This window comes from Nothoprocta perdicaria, unplaced genomic scaffold, assembly GCF_003342845.1.
Source record: "Nothoprocta perdicaria isolate Ctin4 unplaced genomic scaffold, notPer1 scaffold_16, whole genome shotgun sequence".
In the NCBI taxonomy this organism is placed as follows: domain Eukaryota; kingdom Metazoa; phylum Chordata; class Aves; order Tinamiformes; family Tinamidae; genus Nothoprocta; species Nothoprocta perdicaria.
In genome coordinates this window covers 3,861,335-3,884,995 of record NW_020454760.1, presented here as the reverse complement: position 1 = coordinate 3,884,995, position 23,661 = coordinate 3,861,335, and positions in this window count along the sequence as shown.

The window sequence follows — 23,661 nt, the reverse complement described above, 5'->3', positions numbered from 1 at the left end:
GGCGGCGGGCGCGTCCATCTCCTGCAGCAATTTCCCTGTGTCACGGCTCCCGTCTCCTAGCAACGGCACCGAGTCCGGCCGGCAGCCACGCCCCGCCCTCAACGGCCGCGCCCCGCCCTCAACGGCCGCTCCCTGCCCCGCCCTCAACGGCTGCGCCCCGCCCTCAACGGCCGCTCCCTGCCCCGCCCTCAACAGCCCTCAACGGCTCCATCCCCTGCGTTGCTCTGTCCTTCTCCTCTCCCGTCCTCCTTGGGGAGGAGGGAGGCAGGCAGCTCCTTCCCGTTTCTGCCCGTCAGCTCCTTCTCGGGCACAGGAAAGGAGCTGGGGACGCACTCCCTGCAGGTGCCTCTCCCTGGTCCAGTGTATGAGAGGCCGTCAGGGAGCTGTGGCACCCCTTCCCTTCCCTTCTGGATGTAACTCTCCATGGGATGTTGTCTTGTGCCTGTGAGCTCTCTTGGGCTCTATGAGGTCCCATTTCATTGTCCAGTCCCCATCCTTTCTGGGCTTTGCTGGATCTCCGTTTTAGGAGGTCAACAATGGGGTGCAAGGAAGGAGGCATCTCTGTTCCCTACCGATAATTTATCACTGACTTCATTGCTAGATCTCAGCCTTTGCTTGCTAAACCCAGTGTAGGGGACAGCATGTGTCTCAAATGAAAACACACTGCTTTTGAAAAGGGAAACAGCAAATATGGTCAGAGTAAGACTTCCTTTTCCCCAAGTTGTACAAGTGGCTGGGAAGGTAGACAAGAAATAGATGAAAAGATGAAGAAAGTAATAAAGGAAGAAAGAAGAAAGTCACAGTTGAGATATGAGAGTCAGCCTGGCAATGCTGACACTTTCAGTAGAGGCGAGGAGATAATATTTTGCTCTGAGCTTCTTTGTGAAAATTCTGATTAAATTGAAGCAATATGAAGCTATCATGAGTGAGAAATCATCTAGCATGCCCCATCACATAAATAAGAGAAATCTTATTTACAGTCAGCGAATATTGTTGATCACTTTAGCAACRTCTTGCTAGAGGCCCATGAGCTCATGGTGGCAGCTGGAAACTGGAATCACGGCAAATGCAGAAAACTCCTGTAGCTGTTTTGCTCCTAACATATGTTGCATGGTTTTCCAGGATGGATACACTGATCCTGCCTCTTTGTACCTGCCCTGGATCCCTCTCAAAGCTGAAGTGTGGTCCAATCTGAGCTCAGGTAGCCCTCTCCTACCTCTGCTTGACCAACACTGTGCTTTGTGCAACTGCCAGCCAGAAACTGAGCAGGGGGGAGGAAAAGAGGAGGTAATCTTAAAGCAGGGTATTAGAAATAAAGGACTGGGTGAAAAAAATCATAGGAGACACTGTGAATATTCAGTTTTCTTTCAAAGTGTGCTATTAGATGTTTTTGACTCCAGCTAACAATGTCTGGTCTGAGAACAAACAAATCCTAAAGCAGCACATATGCATTTTAATCTCCGTTGTGCTTTGTCTCATCAAAATCACTTGAGGCACATTTCCTTTAGCACATATATAACTTTTTGTTATTCAACAGGCTTGAAATTTAAGATTTATTATTTAAGAACTCCTTTTAGAGGTGTGCCTTGAATGCTCTCATCAAACCTGAATCTTCTGACGTTCAGTAATTTGCTTTGTGTTCAGCCCAGACTATCAGAGAAAACCAAACATATCACATCTGTTTCCACTGGAGACCTGTATCACATCAATAATGCAGCATCACCAGACTCTCTCCCTGAAAGACTCCTCTGGTAGAGGAAGAGGGAGAGCAAGAGTGAGATTTTAAAGGGCAAAGAGCTCTTTTCACTATCTGAGTCATGTTTTCTATTTCTGTCAAAACAAGCCATTTTATTTAACTATTTTTTTTTAATACAATGGCCTTCCATATTTTCATTGCTAAAGTTCTGAGTGATTGGGCTATGATCACATTCCCAGTTTTTGAATTACTATTTACAAAATGTGTTGTAGTTGAGGCCAAGTCCTGAGAGAACAAAAAAAAAAAAAGGTTTTTTTTTTGGATGAAAAGCTGCTGAGGATGTTGTTATGCGGTCGCTAGCAATGCAATCTTCATTTGCCGTACACGGTACGGGCCAGCCCTACARCTGTAGGCCAAATCCCTTAGAGCAAGTTGCCATGCTGAGTTACATATCATTATGTATCGTACAGTTTCTCGTTCTTGTTTAACAAACACATTGGGAGTTTTAATGAAACATTTATTTTATTTTTAATTGGCATGGATTTGGAGAAGACTGATGGAACCTTCCCAGAAGTGGATGGTTGTGAAAGGCAGCTTTTCCACTGGTCTGGTGTAGTGATTGCCTATGTTAATTTGTAACGCTCATTGTAATGTTTGCATTGAATGTTGAACACTGTTAGCTGGCTCAGTTCATACATTATCCTTACACATATTTTTAAAATAAATCTGGAAGATCATCATTAAACAGAGGCGAGCCTCTCCTTGATTGAATACATAAAAGCAACTGATTTTTAACATGTATATTTGTTGTTACTATTTTGTCTGAGCTTGGGATGGTAGCCTATATGTGGTCCTTCTTGGAAAGTGCTTCAGTACCGCAGTGACATCAATTTTGGGATATCTACTTGAACAGGTTCCATACCAGGCTGGCTGGATGTGGCAACTCGAGTCCAGAAGACATTTATTTAGCCAAGTTAATATATCTCAGCCCTTAGCAGACCCAAGGTCCAAAAGAAATCAAAGTACAATGAAGTACTTCAGTACTTGGTGTACTTTGCTGTAGTATTGCAGCATATGTGCGTTCTCGCTCTGGACCAGCAGTTTAGTTCCCTGTGGGAGACATTTTATAAAAGAAAATCACAGGGGAGGCTATGGTTTGATGTATTTGATATATTGCAGTCGGAACACAAGATTAGAGAAGAATTAAAGAGTTAAGAATTAAAAGGTTTCACTTTTAAGTTTCACTCAAGAAAGGAGTGGTATTAAAGCATAAAAGAGATATRTATTGGATAAATTTCAGATTTGAGATTTATCTTTGCACTTCCTCAAACACAGACTTAGGGAAAGGCTCAAGGGCCATTTCCAGCCCACGTCCTGCTACCAAGCACAATGTCTCCCTATCATAACAGTGACTTTAACCTGAAAGTCCCTTTTAAGACAGTCTTAGCTAATTTATTATGTCAATAAAAAAGAAAGCTGATGTACATTTTGTCCAGGTTCTTCAAAGTATATTGTGTTGGATGCCAAGGTTTTCTGAGATGATATTGCTGGAATTCAAAGCCCGCCTGGACGCCACCCTGTGYCACRTGCTCTAGGTGACCCTGTGTGTGCAGGGGATTGGACTCAATGATCCCTAGAGATCACTTCCAACCTTAATGATTCTGTGGTTCTGTGTGATTCATAGGTGTGTCTTATCCAATAGTTAGGAAAATGGTAAGAACCTCACTCCCAGTCTGTCTACTGATCAGAGAAGGATTTTTTTTGTAGTGTTTATTTTTATTTATTTATTTATTTATTTATTGGTTTTGCTTTGTTCCCTATGTTGGCTGAGATTCTAATATGATTGATAATGATCTGGTAATCCACACAGATGAACAGAGCAGCGCCTTAACTGAATTACGCAGAAGAGCATGAGAAAATACATATTTGAAAACCTTGCAGCCCTCCACCAAACACCCATCGCCCTCATTGTGAGTTGGATTTGGCCAGCTTGTTTGATACACTGTAGAACCAGAGGCAACTTTTCCATTCATTATGTAGCAAGGCTGAGCCTTGATAATCCACTAAGAGGAAACGGCAATTTGCATGTCTGCTCTCCTTTCAAAAGTAATTACAGCAAAGATGCACATTGCTGGTAACATTTGTCAGAATGAAGGAAATGCACAGCCGTGAAATCTTCCTATTGAAAAGTACAGAGAATTAATCCTTTAAGATTAAAAAGCCTTTTTTTTATATTTTTTTTCAGAAATAATGAACAAACTACTAGCTTGTGTCACTAAACTTCTTATGACAATCGCTGTAAATAGATTTTTATCTTCTGAGCCATTGATGAGACTTCCTACTCTATAAAGATATACAGATATTTAAATTGATATCTTGCTAAAGGCTTGAAACGAGRCAGACTGAAAGTTAAATGTTGCTGGGTCAGACGTGACATATTGCTGGAAGCCTGTGACGGTCAGGGGCTCCCGGGTTACAACGGTACTGTGGGCATATGTCACTCCGATGCTTCTAAGCGCTCTGTGCGTGACTTCTCAGCTGGCATAGAAAGAAGTAGGACTCATTCAACTGTGTTATTTGTTTTCACTTTTGATTTGTTGATACTAGACAACTGTAAGCATGTTAATCTCTGGGCTTGTTATTTGTGAACACAGGAAAATATGAAGGCTGCTCATGACCGCTTGCCAAATATTGTCTGACATGGTAAAACCAGCCCAGTATTTGCCAAAAATCAGTGCAGTCAGTACTTTTTATGTTGTTCCCTCCCATGATTTTCCTGTTACTTCTACAACAGAGGCTCTGTGATGACAGCCATGCCAAAACAACCTGACCTCAGCTGTAATGAGACATCTATGTACAGTCATTTCATGTTGAACAGCTCCTTATGGCTTAAACACTTTTTTCTGTTGTCAGCTGAAACATCTCCAGCAAATGCACTGACAGACAGGGCCACATATTTTCTAAAATAAGTTAACTGTCAATAGTTCATTTTATCTCCAGGACTTAGAAATATTTTTTTTTGAGTCAGTGGCACACAGCTTGCTTCTGAGAAAGCTAATGATGAAATATACTGAGATGTTTGGGAAAATGTTTTTGTTGTAAGCACTATTAAAAATAAATTACACAAGTGCCAAAGCACTTGTTGTAGGAGGTTAACACTAGAAGACACCAATAACATATGGCTTCTGCTGTCTTTTTTTTCTTTTTTTCTTCTAAGGCAGTATGTGCTAGAAAAGGTTTTACCCTCAGGATTTTTAACTTGTGTTCAGAAGTAAACTTGACACAGGCAGTTTTGCAACTCTCTACACGGATTCTTCAACAAGGAGAAAGGTGCTCATGGCTTTTTCGTGCACTGTTTTTGGCAGGTTCCGACACCAGAGAGTTCTAGCACTTGGAATGCAGCTCATCCAGCCAGTCCTTGCTGAGAAATTGCTTCCCTCTCCGCATGGAGACCAAGAGTCAATGGAGAGGTGAAGGAGGTAGGTTATTCAATCCCAAAGAGCCACCAGGGCAAGGAGCAGGACTAGTTAGATGCCATCCTACAATCTTAAACGCTTCCCTGTTTTCTCATCTGTTTCTTGTAGGCGTCTACTGCTTTCCGTCATACGCTCGGACTGCTGTAGTTGGAGGAATTCTTGACTGGCCTGCAGAGACACTAGGAGAATGCAGTCAAGCATAATTACACCTTAATTAATAAAAATTGATTTGTGGCAATCAGTATAAAAGCAGAGTCTGTCATTCAGGAGAATAATGATATAATTTGTATCTTTTGTTTTTGAGACAAGGATTTTCTCAGGCCATTGCTCACTGTGTATGTACTCGTGTTGTTTGGTAGTTGTCTTTGCCCTACATTATGAAAGGATTAACTTATCATTTACTAAATGGGAACTGTCACAGTGTATTTTTTATAGGCTGCCAATAGAGACTAAACCATCTTTTTGACCTATATTTTTTATTTCCCTACCCACATGCCTGCAATCACAATTTTAGTTACATATAAATACATTCCTACTTGTCTACTCATCACTTTGGAAAGAACACAAGCTAGTATAGAATATTCATCCAATAGCCATATTTTTTTATAAATTTTTAATGCAGTTTGCCACAACCCTGGTTGACTCTGAAGGCCTTTAAAGCTTCATTGCTATCACCTTCAGGATGAAACAAGATCTCCTCACATCTGAGGGACAGATTTGCCCAAGATTTAATGGCACATTTCAGCAGCATGAGGGAACCTACAAAACGTAGTAAGACTGTGACTGAGGAAACCTGAGGCTGCCAGAACAAGACAGCTGCCTTCTTTCCCCCAGCTCTTCACAGCTTCTCTGTAGAGGATGGATGTTGGGTTAAAGCCAGGAGGGTATTTTATATACTATTAGATACTACTGCTACCCACCACAGGTGTGAATGGCTTGTGACTTTCTTCCTTGTTGGTAGGAGCTAAACATTTACCAGGCTGAGGGTAGTAGCGCTAGAGGGACTTGTACTTCCCTGGATCTCAGTGTCAGTGTTCATATGCTAAAAAATTTGTTTTTCGGTCCTTCTTAAGCTGTACCTTAAATTAGTCTAAGCAACAAAGGTAGCAAAGAATTTTTGCTTAGCTTCATATTAAAACAATGAAATTGCCTGGAGTTGTAGAGTAGTAGCTTAATAATGATGAGTAGGTGGTAAATGCAAAAGGTAGACAGAAAAATAAATAATAAAATCATCTTCAGAACTTGATCTTGAACTCTGTAGTTAAGGGGCACTTAGGCACTCAGATTATAGTGATAATGATGATTAAATATAATGAATAACACTTTACATGGAGGGCTTGATCATTATTCCTTTGATATTCATGGTACATGTTGTACCTCTAGTTTGATTTTGAACATTAATATTGCAACATTCAGYTGTTAGTGAAATGCCTGGTATTATATTAATCATTCTCAGTCCATTTTGTAACTTCAAGGGTATGAAATTATATAACTCAGATAAAGCACAGCTTGCTAAGTTGCTTGTTTGTGTTGATACAAGTGAGATGAAGTTATGGAATGAAGTAGATGCTACCTAGGAAAAATTCTGCTTTTGCCAATGCTAGGGAACATTCACAGCAGAAAGCTAATAGGGATGTTCCTTCCTTCGCTATAGGAAATTTTACCATGGAAGAGTGAAGCAAATAAGTGAAAAGCGAATAGCAACATCACATGTGCTGCTATTCCTTTTGCTTTCATTATGAAATAACACTCTTAAATTAAAGGGGGGAAAAATGAAACAGCCTTTTAATTGTGCAGGTACTACTTGCTCTAATCATTTTAGCAGTCCCACTGGGGTAGGGTATGATTTAGTTAATCTGTACATCTGAACCAAAGTCAATTAACTTTAGAGTTTTACCAGAGACACTGAAAGGAAAATATGGCCCTCAGTTGTTTTGGGATTAGATGYGAGCAAAGTAGTCATACTTTGGTCCCAAATACCAAGTAGAAACCAAATCATTCTACCAAAGAGGTAGCAGTTTTTAGAGTCACTACAAATATGGACATTCTGGAAAAACACAAATGTCATAGAYATGATAAAAATGTATTTTGTGACACAGAGCTTTTCAGATAGATGATTTCCAGTTTGTATTTAATTTTTTTTATTTTTAAATAGTAGATTTTCTGAGTTTTGTTTATAGGCATTAATAGYGCAGAGAAGGTAATTTTACCCAAAAGAATTAAAAAAAAAGAGAACTTGAAATAWTTTTTGTTCTTTCTGCAATTTAGCTGTGAAAAGGAAAGGAGGGGAAGGGGCTTTTCACGTTCTTTCTGCTCTCCCTGCATTTATTTGAATATTTTGGGAGTGAAACAATGTTTATCATGTATATTAATTAAAAAGTCTCACTTCTTCATTTATTATTTGTTTATTTTTCAGTGTATGCTTATTAGTTATGAATAGCCAAGARGATGAAGTTAACAGATGCAGTAAGAGCTGTTTATTTAACCCTAAAATTAACCGATTGTAGCTTGAGAAAATACTAGAGAAATATTTATATTTAATACCAGAAGGTATAAATTAGGCAATGGCTAAATTAAAACCTTTCTCTCTCACAGCTTCTGAGGAAGACATTCATCCACAGTCAGAGGACTTATACTCTTAGTTACTTTTACTGCTGATAGGAGTCTCTGCCATGAAAAGCTGTGTCAGTTCCTGAGGACGTATTTCACCACAAGTAGGTGGAATATATCTCACCTAACTTTAGAAGGCTATAACATTTCTCCATCACTCCCAGAGCATGACAGATCTCGTCTTCTGCAAGAACTTCATCYTGAGAGGATTTGTTATCTAGATTTACCTACTTCCTCCTGTTTATCTTAGCAAAACTCTAAACTCTACTTCTTAATGTTGCAGATCTTTGCATTTCAGACCTTTTCCCTGCTTGTCTGTACTGTCTACATAACACCCCATAAAACGTTTTTTTTCATAACATCATTGGACTTCTGGGAAGAATCAAATCTCAGAGTCAGTTTCCCACAGTTTCTGTTGTGCAACTCATAAAATTTTCTATGTCTTAATCGCTATCTATGGTCACACCTCCATGTCTTYACAAGTCTCTTTTTACTTTTACTAACAACACAGATCTTTGCATGAGTTCTCGTATCTGTCTTTCAGACTAGCTATCTCTTTCCTCTGTATTCATAAATCAAAATGATTCTTGATTAAAAATTCAGCTGATATAGACAGAACTCTTGAAAGAAGATCCATGGATATGAAAAATACCTCAGGAAAATACCTCAGAAACAGCAGGCCGCTACACTTCGAAGAACAATTTTGAGAAGAGCAAATCATTGCTGAGTGGCAGGTTCACATTAAATAGCAAGAAGTTTTGGAGAAATTTTTGAGTGCGGCAAGCCACATTCTTGAGATTGTAAACTCATGTTGTGGCTTTGCTCCAGCCCTTCACACAGGTACCCGAATGAGAGGTGCTTGGCTAGTATGGAAAACTGCTTTGACTGCACTCTGAACGCCAGCTACCCTAATCTGCCATTGATTAGTAGGCAGCATGCCTGAGGTCCAGCTATTTCACCTCTATATATCAAGGAAACCCTGCTCTTCCACACTCTATCTGCAGACATAAACCCCAGACTTCCTTAGGGGTCTTTTCTCTGTCTCAGATATACGGCAGTAGAGAGATTGTGTTTCTTCCATTTTCAGGGCTTACAGACTTTCTCTGTTCTAAYGATGGGGAAAAATTCTATTAAGAAATCAGAGCTGTCACATGGGATCAAGCAGGAAAGCAATGTCCATTGAGTTCAGTGTTGTCTCTTTCTCACCCTGAAAAGCTTGAAGAAAATAGAAAAATCTCTGAAAAGAACTGTGGTGCTTTTTCTCTCCCTCGCTTGACATTAGAGAAATAATAAAAATATTAAAAAGGTGAAAAATTAACGACCGAAAATCAAACAAAAAGATATTCTAGGTAAAGAGAAATGTCTTTTTTTTTTTTCTTTGCAGTATTAAATACAATTTTGTAATAAAAGATAACTTTTTCCTTTAAATTTTCAGAAAGAAATGTTGGCTTACARTTGTTAAATGAAAATATTTTGAACTAAGTGGTTTCCTGGTAGATTTGATTTTGCAGAATTAATRGCTTTCATTGAAAAGCTATCCTCCCCATTCCTCAAATGCCCATGCAGCTCTCCTCAATTTGTAACTGGCTTAGGGATCTTATCCTAACTTATCCCATCTCTTGTGCAGACCTGTAAGTGACTAAGGCAAAGTTAAGATGAGTTGTCTGAGGAAAGTTCAAGATCATGAAGGGGATTGATCCACCTAATTTGAAGTCTTGGTGGAATTCCTACTTACTTGGAAGATAGAATAGTGATGCAAGGCTGTAGTGAATAGATTTTACTGATGGATTCTGGAAATGGGAACATGGAATTAGACATAGGTATGACACAAGCACAATAAGATGATTTGGATACTTTATCAGTGGAGATACAGACAAACATATTTTTTGTGTGTTCTTTGAAACAAAAGACGTGAAAATATTATTTGAGCAAGGAAAATGTGGTAGAATATTAAACTTTGTGGTGACAAGATATTGTGATGGATTTTCATCTTCAGTACCTTTGTGCAGATATTTCAAAGTTATTATAAAATAAACTGGACGCTTGGCATTTACAGAAAAGTGACCTGGAAACCGGTGAAACAGATAAGAAATTTCTTCTAAAAACTTTTCACTAATTGATGTGAAAAATGGGGGGCAGATTKTGTTTCTGTGTGAATCTTCAATAACACTGGTCTCAGTGAACAGTATAATTGATGTAACAGAAGGTGGCCTTTGCGTTTCTGATGAGTGAATCTCAAAATCTGTATGCTATTAGCTGTACGCCTTGCAACATCTGTTTTTGTAATTTATTTTACCTAGAGGACATCAYCACAGCTTTAAATGTTGCACATTGATGGCAGACCGTTTTATCGGCACTCTAAATCCACACATGGAATGAACCAAGCTCAAATGTGAAACAAACTAAACTGAGCTTAAGTGAACTATCATCAAATTAACTCCCTCAAAGCACACTAGAAAATTTTAGACCTGTTTTCTAGGAGACTTAGTTGAAACTTACAGTGCTCTTCTGACTGACTCAATGGATTGCACAAACTCTTTTCCCTTTGATATTCACAGACATTATCAGCCAATAAGAGTACGCAGAAAGCCCATGGTAATCCGTACAACTATGCACTCCATAGTATTGTACGATCCTCTTATGCCACAGTSATCCTAATCCTTCTGCCATTTACAGTGTAGGGGCAATATTCACAGGCAGTGCTGCTATTTCTCCACTYGAGTGCTGTCAGTGAAGTTGCAGGAGATTCATGAGAGGGAAAGGGACCAGTTTCCAGCTTGTTCTTCCACAACAAGTCTGCTCACTTCAGAGCACCTGCAGTGATGATTATCCCATGAAGCTACAGTGAGGACAGYGTAGAACCGGCACTTTCTCATGCGACTCTCACTCCTTTCTGGAGCTGTTTGCTCCCTTTCAGAGGCAGATGTCCAACACTTTATACGTATTTGACATGAAGAGAACTGAAAACATGGAGCAGAAACCTGCCTGGACTTGCAACATCATTTGCAGCACTTTATCAACCACACAAACCACCAATAAATAKGGATAGAAAGGTAATCAGCAAAAGGCTGCTATAAAGATGTTCTATAATATTCAGGAAAACACAGCTGGGACTCATCTACTAAAGTAATGGGCACRAGAAGATTTTGTTTAATCCTTRAAGAGCATCAAAACATTTCTGTAAAGCATTCCTTTAAAAAATAGGGAGAATGTCTATTATTTTTTTCCCAATATTTCTCTCTAAATGCTTAATGAAGATGTAAGACTATTGTACCTTCTGTAGTTATATATTCGGTCTTCCTTAATGCGTGGTATACAGCAGTTGTCTACCAATAGACAAAGAGAACAACCTAGACTGAGATTTAAAAGCAGGCTAGGGTCATCAGTTTGAAGGGAGGCTAGAGATACCTCTAGGCAAATATACACAAAATTTTATAGCACATTTTATGTCTCTAAAGCATTTGCCAGCTCAGCTAATCCTCACCAAAGCAATGTAACTGCTGTTTGTGTTGCTGATAAACAGAAGAAATGCTCAAGTTTCTCTYTAATATCTGGTAACTGCTACAGTTGTAGCCTCTGTCTTAAACATAAGCACTCACCACCATTTAAGATAACGGTATTTGGGGAGCATTATTAGTGTTCTTATGCATATCTGTATGTGTGCAGGACAAGCAGAAGGATCAGAAGATGTCACAGARAAACATCCACAAACTAAGGACACAGTCTGAATAAACACTGGGAATGAGACCTTGCAAGCCTATGGAGGGAGAGCTATAGGACTAATATCAGCTGAAAAGCGGAATGGAAACAAGACCAAAATGCTAGTTTCACTCTTTAGAATACTGGTTTCATCATTTCAAATGTAATGGCTTGGGGTCAGAGGAGGGTCCCTTCACTCATACAAGTAGAAGACATTTTGTTATGAGGAAAGGAAAGCTTAACAAGCAATACAGAGTCTTCAAGCAAACGTAGTAACCTCCTGAAGTTGCTGTAATAATGTAWTTTTTTTTTATATTATTATTGAATTTGGAGCCTCTGCAAGATAGGAGCTTGATTTACCTTACATATTTTCTGTTGTTTGTTTGTATCAACCATACTCTGCAAAAGTCAACCTTGAGAARGTGACTGGAAGATGATTACTGACTCAGCTGTGAAATTATTCTAACTTTGGCCATTCTATGGCTTTGTACTTGAATGGACACACACTAAACCCAACAGAGATGAATACCTGGTATTGCTGCCTCCATTTTCTGTACACTTTTCTTAAAAGCATATGTTAGTCAAAACAAAGGAGCCAACAACAGAGCTAAATATAATTTAGCTTTGGAAAAACAGAGCATGACATAAATATTCAAGGTCAGAGCTTAAATAAATGGTTCCATGCCAAGGCAGGACATTTTAAAATCCTAACAACTGGTGTTGACACTGGTATTTTAATAAAACAGAATCTTACTGGTGGAAAGTAATAAATATCTGGGACACCATGACCCTCTAGCAATACATCAGATATGCCACCAATTGATATATGTGTGTGATACTGGTGAAAGGACAACATGCCATCTGGAAATCTATTTGTCTTTCAATCTATTTATATTATTCTGTTCAGCTAGTTTCTCGACTGATGACAAACATATTCTTTTAACTGTTGAATAACAGTTCTGTTGGACTATCCCTTTATAACAAATTATGAGTCGAATTTCTTGCTTGGATGAAAATGAGCAATTAGTCATGGTGGTCATTTGTCACAGGCTCTCTGACTCTAGAGAAACAAGCCTCATATTCAGAGGCACATAGAGTCTATTTATAATCAGCATATTGCTGTTGTATTCTTTTGATAATGGTGCATTTTTTCTCACATGGTAAAGAGCACTGGGAATTGGTGTGCGATGGGGTGAGGTAAGACTTGAACTTTCTATGCTTTCAATGTTTACTGTAATAACAAAAGAAGAAGAAAATTTTTACTTTCTTTCCAAGATACTATAAAGGGCTTGAAAATGTGGTGAGAAAGAGCTACAGAAATGGGTAGTTGCAATAAAAAGAAGTGGGCAGTTGCAATAAAAAGAAGAATTCTTTAAGCATGCTAACTTCAATTTACTCTAAATAATTATTCCAACATTAAGCTCTTCCTGAAAGTCTGAATCACATCCTATTCTCCATCTAGTAAATATTTTGGAGTCTGTTATTTTCCCATCCAGCAAGGAATGGAAAACAATGAAAAAAGGGAGCTGGGAACCTTAGAGGAAATCTTGACAATAACTTCTATCATCCTGCACAGATGCTTTTGAAATGAACAAGGTGGAAAGCTATGCTTTACGTGTAAGGGACTTAGCAACGGCTTCAGCTGAAAGTAAAAGAAAACAACTGCTTGTGACTCTGCTCCCACACACCTTCATTGCGTTAATAACTGTACTGAATTAAATATACAGGTACCTTGGTATAAACGAGAGAAGACTTAGCCCCAAAGTCTGGGTACATGGGAAGCCAGCAGCAGGCTGAGGCTGAAACTTGGGGAGCTCAATGACCATTTTGCCCAGCTGGATCTCTCACTTACCAAAAGCAAGAATTCTCCACAGCTGCGTTTCTACTGTTTTGTGTCTTTAGGTGGAGTTTTGTCATTAAATAAAACCTTAGTTTGTACCTAATCTGTGCATCTTGAGCTACTTGTCCACTTGTGGAGCTGGTCCCACTCTTGAGTGGAAGCTAGACCTCCAGAAGTGCCTTCCAGCTTCAAMTATTCTGTACTTTTGTAGTTCTTGGCCACTGCTTACAGAGGAAAATGGCAGAATTTGATGTCAATTCTAATGTAATTGGTAGATTATTTTTACTATGTGGAGGAAAGGGACAATCCAAGTTTCTTTTTCTGTACTGCGATTAATAGATATGATGTAAATGGTTCTGGATTTTGTGCATTTTCTGGCTACTATATTTCAGGACTTTTGAATCTTCATTTGATTAGCAGTCATATAACTATTGTCAGCCAATATGTAACCGTACTCAAATTATTATTTTTACTGTTTCAGTACTAAATTTGGCATAACCCATTTAAGTCATTTTTAGAGACAGATTTGCATTTGAGCTGATTGTGCAGATGCCAAGTTTCAGCCTACAGTGAGTAAAAACAGATGAATAGTAGAATGGTGAGTGACACCATTTATAAAGAAAACAGCTCCTGACCCTCACAGACAGCTTTGTGAATCTGATGCTACAATCATCATTCAGTTTTGCTCACAATTATTATTAGATGGCTTCCTAGTTTGCTGCCTACATCCACCTTCGGAACATGTTTTTCACTTCATTTTTTTGACATTCCTGATTTTTACTTGTCTGTTACATCTGGGTTATATCTTSTGAAGGGTCACAATATTTACAGTACTGCTTGCGTCTATTTTCATAGGCCTCCACTCTGCCTTTAGGCATAGCCTTCAGACAAAGATGTTGCAACATGTTGCATCACAGCAAGGGTTACCCCGGGAAATAATGTGCCTCAGTCATCCCAAAGAAGAACATATTTTTCTTTCTTTTCCTTTTTTTCTAGAGTCTAGAAAGCTGTTATTAGCTATGTAGTAGTCAATTTGGCTAGTCTTTAAAGAAGCTCAGCTATGCTGATCAGTGTACATATGTGTACATCACATTTATGTTTGTGTACATCTATATTCATGAGTGTATGTGGGATTGAATACCAATGCTTTGCAAAGCTTTTTTTTTTTCATTTCTTACTCTCTCTTTCTTTTTTTCTTTTCTATGTATTTTCTGTGCAGTGAGTCTAAGGTCTGGAGAACATGGGCACTGCTTCATATTCACCTCTTTCCCTGCCTGAGTGTTCATCTTGCGCCAGAGTTCTAATTTACAGGGAGCAATGCAATTTAGTCTCAGGAAGTCTGATGAAAGCTCTAATTCCATATTTAGTGCAAAGTGTGAATGTCACCAGTGTGTTGCTTAGGCTAAACCGTCTATCATTTCTCCTGAAGTACATCAATAAGCCAAATTCTTATTTTGGGAACATTATACATCCTCTTCTAAAAAAAAGATAATGTTGGGCTTTTTTATTATTATTTCTGTAAACTGAGACCTGAATTTTATCCCAGGATGCTCACTTACCCATGTGATACTCACTTACATGTGATAGCAAAAAACTTGTATGATGGTGAAAAACRTAAAATATACATCTGTCCAAGTACAACATGACTCTGGAAGATGCATCCATATTTTTCTGTGGGAGTTTAGGAGGTAAGAGGAAGAAGGGCCTCTCTTTTCTCTACAGATGTGTTACTCTATTTATGAAAATTCAGGAAAACAAACAAATAAACAAACTAACAAACAAAACCCTCAATATTTGGAGAAAATAACCAGTGTGTATCTGAGGCAATATTTCTACAACTATAGTTTGAATCACTGTTCTAAGGGTCAGTTCTTTCCTTCACATATCACATTGAGGGAGGCCACCACTTTAGTAAATATGCCAGTGACACCTTCACAATTTTTAGCAGGTCTAGTTAGTGAATGGGAATTATTTGAACACCAAGGAGATGGGTGACTGGATAAGGAGTGGTGCTAGAAACAGAGTGACTCTTTGGCATATAGAGAAATTATAGGAAAGAAAGTGAAAAAAAAARCAAAACAGAATAAACAAACAAGCAAAAGAAAAGATATAGACTTCAGAATTTCATACACATCCAGGATTTCTCAGTTGTCCAAGGTTTTCTGCATCAGTGCAGTTTTAGCTATCATTTGAAGTCCCATTGGTATTAGGATATTGGTATTAGGATTGTATATAGATATACTACTTTGGAATATCTTTGATTATATGGTTTTTGCTAATATATGCACTTTTGCTTCTAAATTCACAKCCTTTAATGTCATGTTTTGACTTTTTAGCGAAGAAATCTTGATATGTCATGTATTGACTGCTGTATTTGAATGGGATGGGAGAGGTTCATGAGTACTTTTGATATGACCAATTGGTTCTGCTGTAACTTTTATAGAGCCTTTGGTACAGCCTTGTTAGATTTTCCATGCTTCAGAATTTATACATTATTTGAAGTGTCTCTTCATACATTATTCATGTTCCCATCACATAATATTGAATTTTGGCTTCCTTTCAARGATTGGTAACATTCAGTTCCAAAATGAGACTGAAAAGGAAAGGGGGGAGGGGAAGATTTTATTTCATAATTTTTTGTTCAAATTTTTCTGACCATTGACCTCCTTTATTTCCTTACATAGGATGAGAGATAAAAGTGGATTGATGAAATAATTCCTACAGATATCTGAGTACACGTGAAATTAAAATGGAGGGATTACAGTCTTGAAGAGACTAGGACAAGTTCACTGCTGGAATGATGCCAGCCGGAGGCAGTGTAGAGTACTGGAGTTTCCTCATGACAGAAACTGGGCAAGTAAGTTTGTATTGCTGCAAGCTGCTGTGATCTTTCAAGCACGTGGGCAGTGCTGCAAGCAGCCAATGAAATGGGGGAGATGATATTTTTGATATTTTTGCAGGAAATTTTGTGCAACTGCAACTTCAGGACGCCCCTACAGCAATTACCGCCTTAAGCTCTGAGCGCTGCAGATTCTGATGCTAATAGAAAACTAATCTTATATCCAATGTCTTCCAAGGAGAAACTATGAAGGAATACCAATGCCTTCCCTCTTTGAGGGTAACACTCTTGTAGCTCCGACTTCGCTTCCTCTTCCAGGAAAATGTATTTCCTACTGAAGATTTGGTAGACAGGGTGCCATAGAGCATGTGCTTCTTCCAGCTTGTCCCAACTTTAAAACGAGTTCCCTTCCACTGAGCTTATGATATTCACCCTCTCTGTGGCCAAGCATGCATCCAGGAGCACTGCATTAGACACCTAGCAGGTAAATGACTTTTTGAAGTCTATGTGATCATCCTGCCTCTAACCACTAAGCACCTGCCTAGGTAACGTGCTGAGCAAGGCCTTCTGAATGCTTCCCTCCATGTGGTATCCCAGACTTCAGTGCTGTTGCCACTATTTTCCAGAGGTTTTTTTAGTCTCTTTTTAACCTTCAAAACCTGYCTTTTCCCCAGTCTCTTAAGAAAGAAGGTTGAGAAATGAACAGGCTGCAGCTTATTTTTCCTCATAGTAACTGTTGAATATTTATGTGCTGAATTGTGATGAGCTGTCCTTTCTATATTGAGTATTATGTGGTATTTTAATTCATGAGGTGGGATTCAGAGCAGAGAGGTGCTTCTGAAGGATTTTGTAACTCTAGGTCAATAAATGAAATAGACAAGTTTTTGCCTTTTTATCTGCCTCTTCAGCAAGCTTGTTCTTCTCTCTATCCTTTACTTAGGGTTTTTTTTTTTTTTTTTTTGAGTGGGTCTAGTTACCACAGTGACAGGCACCATTTAAATCGAAATAGGTAAAATCTCTGTCTTGGTATCCTCTCCTTCGAGACAAAGACAAAACAGATGTGAGAAAATATTTTCCTTTTCCATCTATTTTGTGWGTCTGGGACGTACATGGTTTTGCCAGCAGATGTGGACAATATTTGTCAGTTGTTTTCAAAATTGGAAGTCTTCCCTCTCTGGGTTCTGCACATCATGTTTTCCTCCCATCTTGTTAGCATGAGGTAGCCTCTTCAAAATGTGTAACAAAACCAGCAGTTTTACTTCTTGACTTTTACCTCCCTCTTTCCCAGGCTGTTATGTTTTTCACTGACCTCGAATATTTGCCTTTTGTAAAGATGGAAATCACAGAGATGATCTGAAAATATGGTCAGTTTAACCTGTCTGTTAAAAATGCAATGTTCAGTAAAGGCTTTAAATATCATTTTAACAGTCATAAACTTTTGAGCTTTGTTTAATGTCTAAGGGCAAAATTCAGCAAAGTGTCGACTTGGCATAGGATTATAGTCTCGTGCAACTAATACGCATGACTCTGATCACCAGGAAAGGACTGTGTGCTGAGGTTACATACAAACGAACACAGTAGAAAACTCTTTGGGTCGATTCAGAAAGGAAATTGTGGTCAGTTCCTGGAGTTGTTTAACTCTGCATTGGTTTCTCTTGTTTCTCAATTATTACAGAATGATAAAAAGCTAATTCTACCATAGGGAATGTTGAGTTTTCATTAAAAAAAAAAAAAAGTATTTATTCATGGTTCTTTTTGAGTAGTGAGTCAAGGAAAATTGTGTTTAGGAAGCACAGAATCACTGTGTCTAGCACTATGGTGAAAATCTCACAGCACAAGTTATATCCTTTTATATAATGCTTTCTAACGGTTAACCTCAAATCAGCAGGACATCAGGCGCAGATCCATCCTATTTAACTGCTCCACAAAGAAGGAAAATTTTCTTGCAAAATTTTCCATATCTTAAGTGACTACAGAGGTAGGCGACTACTCTAATTTCGAATCTTACCTGTTAATAAAATAAGAAGCCCTCATAATTTCTTTCCTGACGTAGATGTATTAAGAACTTTGAAGAAGGGCTTATAGCCTGGGTAATTTGTTATGGGTAGGAGAGAGTAATATTTAGTATCAGCTAGGAGCTTATTTTAAACAGTGTACACTGATTTCACAGAGAAATRTCATTTTGCAAACTTAGGGAAATGAAGATTAATTTTATTTGGGATGTTAAAGACATCTCTGTTTTTTTGAGTGCGTCTTTGTTTAGTAGCCTTCAGTTTGATTTGAGAGATTGAGAAGAGTATTTTTAATGAGGCGTTGTGTTTACAGTGAAACCTTAGGATGGATATTTCTTAAAGAAAGGTTGCTGAGGAGCTGAGAATGTATTTTTAATATTATATATATACAAAGAAATATATAAATTGCATTTTATTAAGTTCAAGAGCAGTAAATTGGTATCTTTATTTGTCGTAAGCTACTTGAAAGAAATATTTTTAAGGAGTTAAATCTTGCTTGGAGCTGAGACTTAGGTTTTACATGGAATGCAGACTTAGGTTTTACATGGCTGTTTCACTGAGATATCTGAAGTACTGCCCAGAAAAAAAGAGAAAGATCATTTTATCTTCCTAATCCCTGGGAAGAGTGAAAATACATTTGACTGCTTCTTCCCCTTCTTCTCCTTTACCAGCATTAATTATAGTGGGGAAGTTCTGTGTTTTGCCCTAAATTTGAACATTTGATAATCAGTCTAAATGAAATAAATAGCAAAGGATTTTATAATGAATTGTTCTCAGGCATTGTTTGATAGAAGCTGGAAGCAAAACAGAATTATGGAAACTGTAGCACTTCCAAGAGCACAACGTGTGAAGAAAGTCTGCTAAAAATTAATACTCAAAATATTTGTGCAGGAAAGGAAGGAATGTTTCCGATATGGGGGTCAGCTCTGAATAACATGTGACTATGTGGAATGGCTATGGCAGACCACTGGTATCCCTGCAGAAATACAGGCAAAGATTGGAAATATAATAACAGTTGCTTGCTATGAACCGTAATATAAAATAAATAAGACTGAAACATATTCAAGATAAGAAATATTTCTGAGTATCATTTAATTCAGTTGCTTAAAAAGGATCTGTCATCTCCCCTTTCTTAATTACTACTTGATGTACATTAAAGGAAGAATTGCACAGAATTGGCAGCAATTTACACAAACTTTAATTGTTTTTATCTTTCAGCAAGTAATAATGAATTATTACTAATGGCTGCTTAACATGACCATTAGATTGCTGAAGTTAGACATACCAAAATTGAAGGAATACTCTAATGGACTTATAAGCTCTAATGAACTTATTATATACTTAGGTCTGAAGAGACTAAGCTCTCTGTTTCATGTCTCCAAGTTTGATACTCAAAGACAGTTTGAACTCTGTAGTTGTGGCATTTGACTGAACAAAAGATATCTGTTGTTTTTCTAATCAGAACGTACAAMCTGACATAGATTTTTGYCTCTGCTCTTCATAAATCCTAATGGGTTCTGTAGGATTCTCCATGAAAGAAATGACAGGGCTCTGATGGGTTTCCCTGGACATTCAGTCAGATTATTGACAAGTACTTGGTAAAAATCCTGAAAGAAGACACAGCAAGGCATGACCCCTCTGTTAGCATACTTGCAGTTTACATTATAAACATAGTAATTCAAGCTTGAGTAGCAAACAAAAAGGTGAAAAAAAAAACAAGATTAGAAAGTGCAAATGTTGTAAATGTTTGTTTGGAGACACACGACTTACGCTGTATCCACCATTTGTGTGCATTTGCGTTTATCACCTCCTGGCAGTCCTTGGGCTACTGTGGGGCTCAGGATGTGCTCAGGGTCCTGGCAGTGTCTTGCCAGTGTATGGCAAATTTTTGATAATTTGGTACCCTAAAATTAGGGGTACCCATCAATAGCTAAAATCTATCTATTAAAACTTGTGCAGTAAAAGACCTAACTTTAGATACATCATCCTCTGTCCTCTCTATAGCAAAAATTATGTAGTCTAGTTCAATGCCAAAAGATAGCTCTTTTTTCTTTTCGATGCCCTATGTATGAACAAATACATTATTTATTGGTAGCAGACTGATGAGAGTGAGTGTGTGGGGAAGAGATTGCAGGAAGAATATTCGCTGTTTAGGTTGTCCCATGTACAGGTGCGTGTGTCTTTGATATTCAAGTGGTCTGATCATGCCCAGTCTCACTGAGCAGAAGGAAAGGAATTGTGGCTGGAGAGTGAATGCCTGAAATTAGATGTTAGGAATCCTATTTCAAAGGATGTATCTTAAAGGCTGGACTACAGAGAAAAATAAGGGTAAAATAGCTTATGTCATATTCTTTGTATAGAATCTCCAGACTTCATCTCTGCGAGAAAATGTTCCACTCCACTTACACTCTGTCTCCTATCCCCTCAGAGCTGCTGGGGATCCCCAGAGCTGCTGGTACATCAAGCCCCTGTAGCAAATATATGCAGCACTGAATCCTTACTCATCCAGGGGAAGAAGGCTGACAGCAGAAGCTGATGCCTGCAGAGAGAAAACAGCTACCAGCTGATGCTTCAAACAACAGCTGCATCATCCTCAGATTCAGTGACTCCCACTCAAAGACTTTGCCTGAATCCACTCACTGTGCAGCAGACAGGGCATCCATGGAGAGGCTTTCTCCATGGATAAGAGAAGCAGCTTGCTGTGGATATGAGAAGGTCTTTTCCCCACTGAGAGCAACAGAAGGAGAGGTGAGAGAGTTCTGTGTGGGGATGAGGGAGAGGGGAAGGGGAATATTTATGATATAAATAATGTCCAGAGACCTTTTGCTGGGAAAGGGGCAAAACAGTGAGAAAAGCTGCTTTTGAGAGCACTTGTATCTTAGGTCAGTATTCATGCAATAGAAAATGAAGGATTATATCTAGACTGTGGGCTCCAGGATGCCTTCCTGTATCTCTTGTGTACCTGAGCATATATAAAGGATACTTGGATGCATAGGCTGTAGGGCCTGTTCTGCAGTCTACTTCATTTAGGCCTTGATAGTTGAAGGACCAGTCTGCAGGGCACGTTGTAGAGCTCCCTGCTGTGCTGACTACACACCTTCCAGTTTGTATCTTCTTGGGTTTCTGTCCTTAGAAGCAAATTCTGAATTTTACTTTTCAGCTTTTGATAGATGAAAATGCTTCTTTATGAGCCGCAAAATAGGAAATGAGTTCCCAGTTGGCTATTCAGTTTTATGCTGCTGATGCCTGTGCAGACGGTTTGCTCTGCGTGTCTAAAGTGCATGGTCTCTGAGAACATAAACTGTGTCTGCAGTGAAGGAGCGCTCCTGACCTCTTGGTTCAAGTTCGCTATCTAGCTGCATCCTGATTCCATATGGGATTAGGACCTAGACCTCATCTCCTATGCTCGGGTTTTGTGTAAAAGAAAGAGCTCTGGGCTAGATAAATGGTGAGCAAGCTCTTAAAAAGCCCACATCCTGGTCAATCAGGAGGCTGGGATCCCAGGACACATCAGTGGAGGGAGTTCTGTGCTGGAGCCAGGCAAAGTGAACAGATTGCTTCACCTTTGGCTTTACTATGTGCATGTGCTAGGGATGGCACTGACCTTCCTATCTGCAGAACTTAAATATCTTTCCATGAAAAATACTGTAACAGAATAAATCGTGCTCTCTACAAGACTATATTTGCACTCGTAAATGTATAAGTGTCTGTTCYTTTGTATTTTTAAGTTGTACTGATATGTGTAGACAAAAGGAGAAAAAAGAAGTACATACATAAGGGTAATATATGGGCCCATTGGCAAGCATTTGTAATGAACAGCATAGAGGTTCAGAATAGAAAGAGTAATTCTTTTAGTGCCTGAAATGCACCATAATAATTTTAAAAGGCTCTTTAATATTGYGTTGCCTGGCTATTATTTTCCAGAAGAGCATAAATGATATATGACAGGATACCACAAGCAGCTTCTGGGAAGGAGGAAGTGTTTTCTGGCTGTCAGTAGGCAGGCAGTGTAACCGAGAAGGGAATTTCATCGCGCTTCCTCCAGACTGCCTAGCAGGCACCTCTGCTCTCCTCCCGGTGGCCCTCTGCYCCGCTGCTCTGGCACTGCTTAATATTTTGCCCAAGAGACAAAGGAGGCTTGTCCTTTCAAAATGTACATACATCAGCATTGCCTGAAAGAGAAATACAGCAGGAAAYGCTGATTCCAAATTGGTGTTTAAAGTACCAGCCTTCTTCTGAAATGCAGACAGAAAAGAAATAAAGCAGAAGCTAAAAGGAGTGKTTTTTTTTGTTGTTCAAGCGGAGAAAGGAGCCCCATTTGGCACCTTTGCTAAAGCTTTAAATGTACCCAAAGAGCAGTTGAAATGGGGTGAGAAGAAAAAGGCACTTCTGGTATAAACAGTGAGGCATTGGTTAAGCAATAACAACTCCGTTAGACACGGGTCTCCACTGAACTGGAATTTGAGAAGTAAAAACTGACTCTTATTCCTGGTGGTACACCTGCTTGGTTAAATCTGAAAATAAAAGGTTCCAAATCTCCAGTCAAAGCTTGCCAAGTCTAAAGAATCCAACTAAATGYGTGTCAGCTGGAGACTGATACATGGGTTGCTGCACATACACTACACAGAATAATGCCAGCCTCTTACACAAAGTCCTCAGCATAGGACACTGAGTCTTTCTGGCTGAAACAGTGAAGCTGGACCAGCTCCACTGGCTGCTGTGAGGAGAATGATTATCACAGACTAGGTGGCGGGTACCAGGATATTGTACAAAAACATTTCATCGGGGCATTCATTGGGCTATATCCCCTACCTAACACATCAGTAATCAGGACTCAGARTCTGCATAACTTCTGGACTAACATCATTTAATGTATTAGTTGATTTGAATCTACACTGAAGGCAAGAGAGCTGTGTGATTAAAAATCTAGGCCCTTTTAAAATTTGAATAGAGGCTCCGGAAATCTTTGTGGTACCTGAATTCAGTGAGCAAGAGCAGAATGACTCTTAACTACTCCTGATGTCCATGCTTCACAAAGTTAACACACTGAGTATGTTTTTAGATCTGGCAGAAGCTTCCTAATCAAGATTTTCTGCATATATTCATATTCTTTGCTGGAACAGGAAAAGGTGCTAAATCATTACTCTTTACCATATGTTAAAGGCGAATTGCCCCTCTGCTGTGATGCTCCACGGATGTTCTTTTTATTACATGATAGGTGCAAGGCCATAGCAAGTGTTTTTACTGGAGTGAAAATAGATATAGACAATCACTATAATTTTTCTGGGTTTGCAGCCAAGATTTAATGTATTAAAAATTAAAAAAGAAAGTACATGCTACTGGTAATAAGTAAAGTTTTGGTAGGAAGAAGGCATATTCTCCAGTGCTAGCAGTGACATAGCCTGAACTGTCACCTGCTGCAGTGAGTTTATCCTTTTCTGGTTTAGTCCAATGCTATATAAATCTAGCTAACAGAAAGCATGACGTGA